This window comes from Eschscholzia californica, unplaced genomic scaffold (assembly GCF_041429995.1).
Source record: "Eschscholzia californica isolate CP2 unplaced genomic scaffold, dmEscCali1.0.p SCAF_3, whole genome shotgun sequence".
Lineage (NCBI taxonomy): Eukaryota > Viridiplantae > Streptophyta > Magnoliopsida > Ranunculales > Papaveraceae > Eschscholzia > Eschscholzia californica.
The window spans coordinates 18,332,384-18,343,382 of NW_028238420.1; positions in this window are offsets into that span (position 1 = coordinate 18,332,384).

Below are 10,999 nucleotides of genomic sequence, written 5' to 3' on the forward strand. Positions count from 1 at the left end.
TTGTATCGCTTCATCTAATCCTGACTCGTACACATAATCCTCATTTGTTTCAAAAAATAAATTTTCCCAAAATTCATCTCCATCACTGGCATTATCACTATGATAATCATCTTCTACCTCAACAAGTACATCATCCCAATTAACCTCTACATCATCAACTACACTTGCTTGAGTACTGACATTCAAGTAATCAAAATGTCATTATTTGTTGCAATAGGATAAAACAAGAATATAAATCAGTAAACAATAAACAAAGTTGTAGGAGACGAATAAAGAAGATAATCTAAATTTTAATGGGACTCAAGTATCAAAGTGCAAGGATTCTAAGCATTGGACTGTGAATAACAAATGATAGACTAATAACTTAAAACAATACACAAGTACAAAATACAAAACCACCCTGAAACAGAATGATCTCCATACCAACCATTAAGCCAATACAAAATATATCCTCCTAGAGTAAAAACAAAATCCCTCCATCAACACATCCAGCACTAAAACAGTAATATATAGTATTTGAATTTTGTATGCTACCATGATTCCATTCTACAGGAAAAGTTTGTGTCTCTTTCTAAACAAGAATAACATATTTTTTAGTACTTAAAACTGAATATTTAATTCTTAAGAGTTCTCTAACTATTTTCTACAAAAGCAAGAATGGCAAATTTGTGAATCAATGAGGATCGATAGAATGAACTCATGGAAAATACTTAATTATCAAGAATCTTTGTTATTTCTAAAACAAGAGGTTGGGTGATTGGGTCCATAAGTTTAACCTCATAATTTGACTTAATTAGAAGAGATCATCTAATACGTACCTATCCAAATCCAACTCAATTTATGAAGCAGTGTTGAATAAGATATGAACAATAACCTATGAATGTTTATGCAACATTTAGATATCATTGGATTAATAAAAGAGCATCACAAAGAACATATCAATGACATCAAAGTCTATATTAGTAGCAGGTATAAGTTGTTGATTTTCTAAACTAACTTAGCAAAAAAGTAATTTACTTAACAAAAAGAAATACTCCCTCCGTCCCATTTTGTTTGACCTTTTGGGAGATCCAACTTATTAAGGATTTTCATTTATTGCTTCCTAACTAAATGTGTTTTCCTAAATTACCCATATTTACTTTAAAGTATTACAATGAAAACTACATTGGAATTAGTGAGAACCAATAGAAACTTTTTATTAGTATTAAAAGTAAGGATAGATTGGGAAACATCTATAATACTAGTAATAAATGAGTCTTATTTAAAGTAAGTGGACAAACATTTTGGGACTTCCTTAAAAGGATTAACACCCAAACAAAACGGGACGGAGGGAGTAATAGCTTTGTGAAACCCTAATGCATGAATTTAGAAGTGGTTCATTCGTTTAAAAATACTGGTTTTTATATTTTTTTTGTAGAAAGAAGATGAGAGACGGATCAAGTTACTTACCCGGTGGATGAGAAAATCGGCAACATCTTTTTGGTTTGGGAGGGTAAAACTTGATGAGCTTGAAGATGGAAACAAATATTTTAGTGTTTGGTTGCTCCAATAAAGAAGAACGACTAAGAGGAAGACGAAAGGCGCGGGAATCTTTTTTCTTTCCCTAGCTAATCTAAACCGTTGGCTGACCTGAAAATCTTAGGCGTTAGTTACATATAGGGTAATTTTGGTACTTCACCAAGAACTTTGTTTTGTTGACTGACTTAACAGTCAAGTTAACGATTTGACCATGGTGAGGGGGGTTACTTAGTTTTAATTAAGAGTGGGGGGGGGGGGGGGTGGTAAAGTAAAAAAAACTCTTTTATAATAGAACCTTATCAAATTTAACTTTTCTAGTTAACAATGATGTGGAGAGTTATTCAAATGTGGTTTCTATAATTATGATTAAGGTTACTTTCTTTTATTTTTATTCCCAAAATAACCTCACCTTCTAAAATCGTTGTCTCTCTAGGAAAATTCTGAAACTTTTAGGGGTTTCTTCTTCTTCTGACCTCTGTCCTTCCCCAGTCTCTCTCAACTTTCTCTCTCTTGTTTTTCACTTTCTCTCTACTTTTAGAACTAATGAGAAACAAACAAATCAAATACATTTTTAATCTGATACGATCTTTAATTTAATCGTGACTGGAAAGTTTGATTGCTATTAAACAATGCCATAGTATCTTCAATCTAATGACTATGGAGGGTGATGGTGGTCGAATAGGTTGCAGCCAATCAAAGAAAATGGCATTTGAATTCCCTCTCTGTATTGTCTCTCAAATGTTGAAATTTAACCCTAATGAGGTCTTGGAACTAATGACTATGAAGAAAGGGTGATGGTGGTCGATCGGGTTGCAGCCACTCGAAGAAAATGACAACCTATTCATGACAATTGAACCCTAATGAGATATTTGCGATACCTAGTCTCAACTGATTCATGGGGTCCAAAGCTCTGAAAATTTAAAATTTGCTCAGGATTTGTTTGATGAAATGCCTGAGTGAAAGTTATTTTCATGCAATGCTTTATACTCTTGGTATTTTCATAATAGGTTGTACGATCAAGCTTTGCTAATTTTCCCAAAAATGTTGAAATCTGGAATCAAACTGCTAATGCAATAAGTTCACCCGAAGATGAAGTAGTTTAACATTTGCAAGAACATCCAATTCAAGTTTTGTATTAACAACAGTCTTTAATTTATATGCAAAGCTAGGGAGGCCGATGATGCTAGAAAGGTCTTCGAAGAGATTTTCTAGAAAGATCTTGTTACATGGAACACTATAATTGCTAGTTATTCACAAAAGGAGAAACCTTTTGAAGCAATTGATCAATTTTGCAAAATGCAATCAGATTATGAACAACCCTAATAAACCAATATTGGTTACGGTATCATCCGACTCGGAGAGGGTGCGTTATCTCTTGGAGAATGGGTTTATGCTCACATTGAGAAGAACGACATTAGAGTAGGTGATTTGATGATTTCATAACAAGTGCACTTATTGACATGGTTGTGTTGTTGATCTTCTTTTGGGAGTTGGGTAATTATCTAATGCATATGAACTGCATAACCATTTCAGTTAATAGTTGGGATATTGATGTTGATGATCTTATTAAGCACTAATAAAGATGCATTTTTAGGTTTATACTTACTGCCATGAGAAGAAAGGAAATGGTATACCTCAAAGAAGATGAAGAATATTTTAAAGGCACCCTAAGTTATTGTTGCAAACACGTTTGCAGAACAGATTGTTGCAAACACGTTTGCAGAAAAACGTAAAGGAAAATAACGCCGTTTTTTTCTGGGTTTTTTTTTTGAAAAAAAGTATTGAAAGTGGATCCTGTTAGAAAGCTAACGAAAAATCATTCATAAATGTATAATTTTTATAGAAATCCGACATCTCAAACAAAAGTTTATAGAAAAATAAAAGAATTTAGTTACTCAAAATGACAAAAAGGGGTATTTTCGTATTTGCACACTTTTTGACCTGAATAATAATTTTCAAATGTTTTATGCTTTTTCACTTATTTTCTATATTATTTTGACCTATATAGAAATTGTCCCATAAAAATAAACCTATATATTGTATGTATTTTTTAAGAATTTGAATGCCTAGTTTTTAGAAAATGTCACACAAGGTAATGTAAGTATAGTTTTCTTGTTTGAACTTTTTCAGTTATTTTCACCAATTTTCTCATTTTATAATAAAGGCTTACTAAATTTAATATATAAGTTCACACTGATGTGGAGAGTGATTTAAATGTGAATTCTATAATACGAAAGTATCATCTGAACTTAATCATTGACGTATACATGATTTATGAATTTGTTACTCAAAACCGACATTATATACTTACATGTCCATTGTATATTTTTTTTTTTACAAGGTTGTTCATCAATGAGGCGATTTATCGATGACTTTGATATTGAGAAAATTGAAGAGAGTTCTTTTTTTGAGAAAAAATTGAAGAGAGTTGTTGTACATAGTTTCATTAAAAAATGTTGGAACCATTTTTGTTAAAGGTACCAATTAGTTTTTTGGGAAATAGGGTCGGAGGCCTAATTTCATGTTTTTTGACAAATTATCTCTTTTTCCTTTTAGGCCCCATATATAATTTGAAAATAGTCTTGAAGGACAATTCTAAAAACACTCTCATTTCTTAATGTCGAAATTGCCCTTAGAATCTTAGCTTGCGAAGCTTTGTAAACTGGTTTGCACTGTTTTGTAATCTGGTTTACAAAGCTTTGCAAACTGGTTTGCAATATGGTTTGCAGAGCTTTGCAATCTGGTTTGCAGAACTTTGCATTCTCGTTAGCATTGCTTTGCAATCTGGTTTGCCTTGCAATGACTTTGAACACACTTTGCAGAGCTTTGCAATCTGGTTTGCAGAGCTTTGCAAACTGGTTTGCACTACTTTGCAATTTGGTTTGTCTTGCAAAGCTTTGCGATCTGGTTTACAGAGCTTTGCAATCTGGTTTGCAATCTGGTTTGCACTACTTTGCAATTTGGTTTGTCTTGCAAAGCTTTGCAACTGATTTGCAGAGCTTTGCAATCTGCTTTGCACACCGGTTTGCACTACTTTGTAATTTAGTTTGTCTTGCAAAGCTTTGCAATATGGTTTGCAGAGCTTTGCAATCTACTTTGCAAATTGGTTTGCAATAAGGTCAGTTTCGTCTTTTCCCTATATTAGATGATTTACAAAAATGCCATAGGGAGCTGAAACGTATAAAAGGTTGATAAATCCTTTTTAACCAAAACTCAAAAATTTTAGGGAGTTTTGGCCAAATTTTCCTTTCTTAAAAGCCAACATAGAAGTAGAATAAGGATTTTGTCAAAAATAAAAACTAGTTTATATTTCTTATTCTTTCTCTACTACGGATGGCCTACCTATGCCTTTAAGACTAGGTCTGGCCGGCCTCTTTTAGTGTGGCCGATCATGCCTAGGCCGCCCCACTTATGGGCCTTAAATCTTCTTTAAGTGCCCCGACCCAAAACCCTATGTTCTGACCTTCTTACTATCTTTGCCTTAGCCCTTTTGCTTGGCCTTTTGGACTTATTTCTGGGTCTAACCCATGTTTATATGTCTCATCCCTCTAGTCATATCTTTCAATCAAACCGACACTCTTTGGTGTAACCCGATTTAGGATCCGGATGAAGTTAGCCGTGAATCGCCTCGAGATTCGACGATCGTAATTCGTTTCTAGCTAAACACTACGATCCTTAAAACATCCAGACTTGATGATCTTCTTCATAAATTGTCCTATCCGACAAATTGCTCGTGTTGCATCTTTGGTCGAAAGACATCTCTTTCAAGGTCTCCGTCGGATCCACCACCCAGACGACTTTAAGTATTGCCCAATATCTATTTCAGTCAAAGTTGACCAATATATGCTTCAACAATACCTATTGAAAAATAATTTGTTTTTGCTGTAAACTATTCGTCTATTTCCTTCAATGTGTCTAGATATTTGCATGCAACTTAATGGAATTAAAGGAAGAGAAAGAGAGAGAGGTATTTAGATATACTAAAACAAAAGAGATGAACCTGAACCAAACTTTATTATATGAATTCTTTCCAAACTTTTTCCATCTATCAACATTACAACATTATACCTATTTATAGGGTGGATGGAGTTGTAGAATGGTGACACATAACCCCATGTGTTGTCACTTGCATAGTCTGTTGTCACTAACCAATATGACACTTTGCATATGGAGCTCCCATGTATTGACACCACATATAGGTGATTATATGAAAATGGTGGGCATCCATAGTATTTGTTTGGTAAGAGAAATGTAATCTTAAAAGCACCCAAGACATAAGCTTATACCAATAATATTATGGGCATCTTATAACACTCCCCCTTGGATGACGATCACTTGAAATAATTGCCTCATTAAAACCTTGTCCGAAAAACCCAGTGGGACAAAATCTGATGAAGGAACAAGAGTACAAAGGATAGATCGAGTGACGACGGATACGCAAAATACTGTCTCGTTAAAACCTTGCCAGAAAAACCCATTGGGACAAAAACTGGACGAAGGAAAAAGAGTACAAAGCGTAGATAGCGATACATGAGCCTGCACATGTTAATAGACTCCCCCTGATGAATATCATATCTTGGACCGATGTAGTCTTACATCATCAGATTATTCAAACGTCGCATTCCGATGTCTTCTACTAGTTTTCTGAAAGTTGTAGTAGGCAAAGACTTGGTAAACAAGTCAGCATAATTCTCACATGATTGTATCTTCTGGATATCAATCTGATTATTCTTCTAGAGATGATGCGAGTAAAACAACTTAGGGGATATGTGCTTAGTCCTATCGCCTTTTATATATCCTTTTCTGATCTGAGCGATGCAAGCCGAATTATCTCCGTGAATGACTGTGGGAGATTTTGTGATTGAATCAAGACCACTTGAGCTTCTAAGGTGTTCAATAATGGATCTAAGCCACAAACATTCTCTTGTTGCTTCATGGAGAGCAATAATTTCTGCATGGTTAGATGAGGTAGCAGACATACTCTGTTTACTAGATCGCCATGAGAAAGCTGTACCTCCACTTGTGAACGCATAACCTGTCTGAGAAATCCCTTTGTGCGGATCATAAATATAACCGGCATCTGTGTATCCTTTTACTTGAGAATCGCCAGATAAGTTCTTTAAATAAAACAACCCCATGTCAGTTGTTCCTCTCAGATATCTTAGAATTTGCTTTACTCCAACCCAATACCTCTTAGTTGGTGCAAAGCTATATCTGACCAATAGATTTACTGCAAAAGCAATGTCCGGTCTAGTGCATTGAGCTGAGTATGATAATGCACCAATATCACTCACATACGGTACTTCTTGACCAAGGAGTGTTTTGTCTTCTTCTTTAGGTTGAAATGGATCTTTTAGAGCATCGAGAGACCCAACAACCATGGGAGTACTAAGAGGATAAGAATTCTCCATGTTAAATCGCTTCAAGACTTTTTCAGTGTATAATGTTTGATGTACAAGTATGCCACTTGTGCTTCTCTCAATTTGTAAGCCAAGACAGAATTTTGTTTTCCCGAGACCTTTAATCCCGAATTCTCTCTTCAAATTCTGCTACTTTAGAGAACTCTTCTGGAGTTCCTATAAGGTTGATATCATCAACATATACTGCAAGAATAGCGAATCCAACATCTTCTTTCTTGATAAATAAACATGGGCAAATGAGATCATTAACATAACCTTCTTTGATCAGATATTCACTAAGACGATTATACCACATTCGTCTAGCTTGTTTCCATCCGTATAAAGGTCGATTAAGCTTTAGTGAATACATGGTACGTGGGTTGCTTCCAAGAAATTTAAATCCTTTAGGGACTCTCATATAAATGTCAGTATCTATTTTCGATATAGATACGCAGTGACCACGTCCATTAAATTCATCTCGAGTTCTTCTAGAACTGCTAAACTGATCAAATATCGAAAGGTTATTTCATCCATAACTGGAGAGTATGTTTCTTCATAATCGATCCCCGATCTCTGCAAAAAAATCTTGTGCCACAAGTCTCGCCCTATAGCGAACAACTTCATTGTTCTCATTTCGTTTTCTAACGAATACCCATTTGAAACCTACAAGGTTTACATCTTTGGGTGTCAGGACTACAGGTCCAAAAACGTTACGTTTTGACAGTGAATTCAGCTCTGTTTGTATTGTTTCTTTCCATTTTACCCAATCAGTCCTTTTCCAACATTCCTCAATGGAATGTGGTTCATAATCATCATTTTCAGTGATAATATTAGTGGCTACCGAAAGCGCAAATATATCATAGATGATTATGTTATCTCGATTCAACACTTTACCATTACAAGCATAATTTATAGATATCTCTTCATTTGGAGATAACTCATGCTCTTCAAGAGTTTCTGCCTCTTCTAGGGCTTCACCCACTTCTAGGGGTGTATTTGTCGTCTCTTCTGGAACATTACTTGCTTGTGGTTGGTTTTTACACTTCCGAGGAATTATATCTTTATAACCGATTGGTCGTCCACGTTTCAGACGTGTTTTGGACGATTCATTGCTGCAATATTTTTATCGTGTCCTTCAGGGGCATCTATCCTTGCTGGAACATTTGCAGCAGGTATATGTGATTTTGTCACTCTTGCTGCGTCATTAAATACGTCAGACATTTTATTAGCAATCTCTTGTAGATGTATTATCCTTTGTACTTCAACTTCAGATTGATTAGTACGAGGATCAAAATGAGACAAATTTGGAGTAAACCAAGAAAGTTCATTTTTCGTAATATTTGCTTCAGGCAAATTTACCCCCCCTAATGGCGGGAAAACTGTCTCATCAAAGTGACAATCGACGAAGCGTGCAGTGAAAGTCTCACCCGTCAGGGGTTCGAGATATCGAATAATAGATGGTGTACTAAAACCAATATATAGTCTTAGTCGGCGCTGTGGCCCAAACTTTGTGCATTGTGGGGCTGTAATAGGAACATATATAGCACATCAAAGAATACGCAAATGAGATATGTTTGGCTGTTGGCCTTGAACATATTGGAAAGGTGAGAATTGATTATTTGAAGTGGGACGTAACCATATCAAAGCTGCAGCATGAAGAACTGCAGGTCCCCATGCAGTAACCGGTAATTTAGTCCTCATCAACATTGGTCTCGCAATCAGTTGGATATGTTTTATGAATGATTCAGCTAGACCATTCTGAGTATGAACACGAGCTACAGGATGTTCAACATTAATTTCAACTGAGAGACAATAGAAATCAAAAGTACTCTATGTAAATTTTCCTGCCCCATCTAGACGAATCGATTTAATCGGATAATCGGAAAAGTGAGCTCATAAACGAATTATCTGAGATAATAACTTTGCAAACGCCTGATTCCGCATCGAGAGCAGATTTACATTAGACCATCTAGTTGATGCATCGATTAATACCATAAAGTATTTAAATGATCCACACTGCGGGTGTATAGAGCCACATATATCACCTTGAATCCTTTGCAAAAATTTGGGAGATTCGATATGTACTTTCGTCAGGGATGGGCGAGTAATAAACTTCCCCAATGAGCAACCAGTGCAAGTAAAATCCCTATTTGTTAGAAACTTCTGGTTCCGAAGAGGGTGTCTCTGAGAGTTTTATATTATTCTACTCATCATGGTAGATCCTGGGTGTCCCAGTCGATCATGCCAAATTTTATAAGTATTTGGATCGTGCAACTTCGGGTTGACAACGACATATGATTCAACTGTTTTAATCTTTGTAAGATATAACCCAGAAGAAAGAGCTTCAAGTCTTTCTAGAACACGCTTCTGGCATGATATACTTGAGGTGATATATAAATATTCTTTATTATTCTCAGACCCAGTTTCGACGTGAAACCCATTTCGGCGTATATCTTTGAAGCTCAACAGATTCTTCAGGGATCTAGTCGAGTACAAAGCGTCGTCAATAATAAGTTTAGTGCCACGAGGCAATACTATAGTTGCTCTTCCAGAGCCTTCTAAAAGGCTTGATGAGCCAGCGATAGTAATCACATTTGCTTCACATAATTTTAAGGTCGAAAAATATTTTGTATTTCGAAGTATCGAATTTGTGGTCCCACTGTCTGCTAGACAGCTATCTTCATCACCTTTAGATATGTTTCTTCCAGAACCCATACTTTTCATAATATAATATAAGATTCAAAGCACAACTATTTATACTTATAACATAAACAAAACTATTACAGGTACATATAATATACTATCTAATATCTAACAGACAAAAGTTATTTTACATTATAATATAACAGTATAATATAGTTAGAAAAGTTAATACACTAAATATTAAACATATCATCAGTTTGATTTTCTCCTTCAGGGAGATAATCTCCAACACACAATGGTAGATCAAGTTCCATGTGGTTCATCTCTCAAGCAGCTTTAGATTTCAGAGATGCGTGGTATAGGTCCACCAAATGTCTCGCCGTATGACAGGTACGGGACAAATGACCTTCCACACCACAACGGTAACAAGCTTCTTCACGAGCTTTGGGAGGGGTATTATTTTTACCCTTTACTTTATCAGGCTTTCTCGCTGCATAATTCTTTGAATTTTCTTCCTTTTCCCACTTCCGGTGGTAAGGGGTTTGCCTGTTTTTCTCCCATTTGTTCGTGCGGGATCCACGTTGGTGGTTTCTTCCGGAACCACGTTTCCCTTTGTAATTTTCTTTCTTGCTATGATCATTTGACAATATCGCATGTGCTTCAGGCACAGGTGCAGACCCAGTGGGTCGAGATTCATGGTTATGTAATAACAACTGGTTATTCTGTTCATTGGCCAAAAGACAAGTCAGTAACTGGGAGAATTTAGAGCAACGTCGCTCTCGATATTGTGACTACAGGACAATATCCGAGGACTGCAGGACAATATCCGAGGCATGAAACGTACTCAATGTTTTATCTATCATTTATTCATAAGTGATAATATCACCTCCCACTTTTAGTCTTGAAACAATTTTACAAAGACTGGAATTATAAGCAGAAATGGAAGAAAAATCTTGTAGTCAAAGATTTATAAAATCATTTCGAGCTTTTGGAAGGATGACCATCTTCAGGTGATCATATCTATCTTTTATGTGACGTCTCAAAAAGCTTAAAGCATGAGTCCGTATCATTTCATCTGCATTATTCCCTTCAATAATAGTGTTCAGGAAATTTTTGTATTTTAGAGTCGGTCTAGCTTCGACTGCCCATTCCATGTAATTCTTACCTGTTATATCTAGTGCTACAAATTTAAGTCTAGCAAGGTTAGATATTATGAAATATGGATGAAAATATTATACCTTTCACCAAGCGGAGTGACAGCTTATTTCCTTTGTCCTTTCACCGTGTTGGTGTCGCCAAACAGACGGAGTAACGCTTTCTTTCAGCTGGCTAGAGACTCGTGCTGATAACATGTTGTAAATTATCGGTCTATTTGCTTCAATGTGTCTAGATATTTGCATGCAACTTAATGGAATTAAAGGAAGAGAAAGAGATAGAGG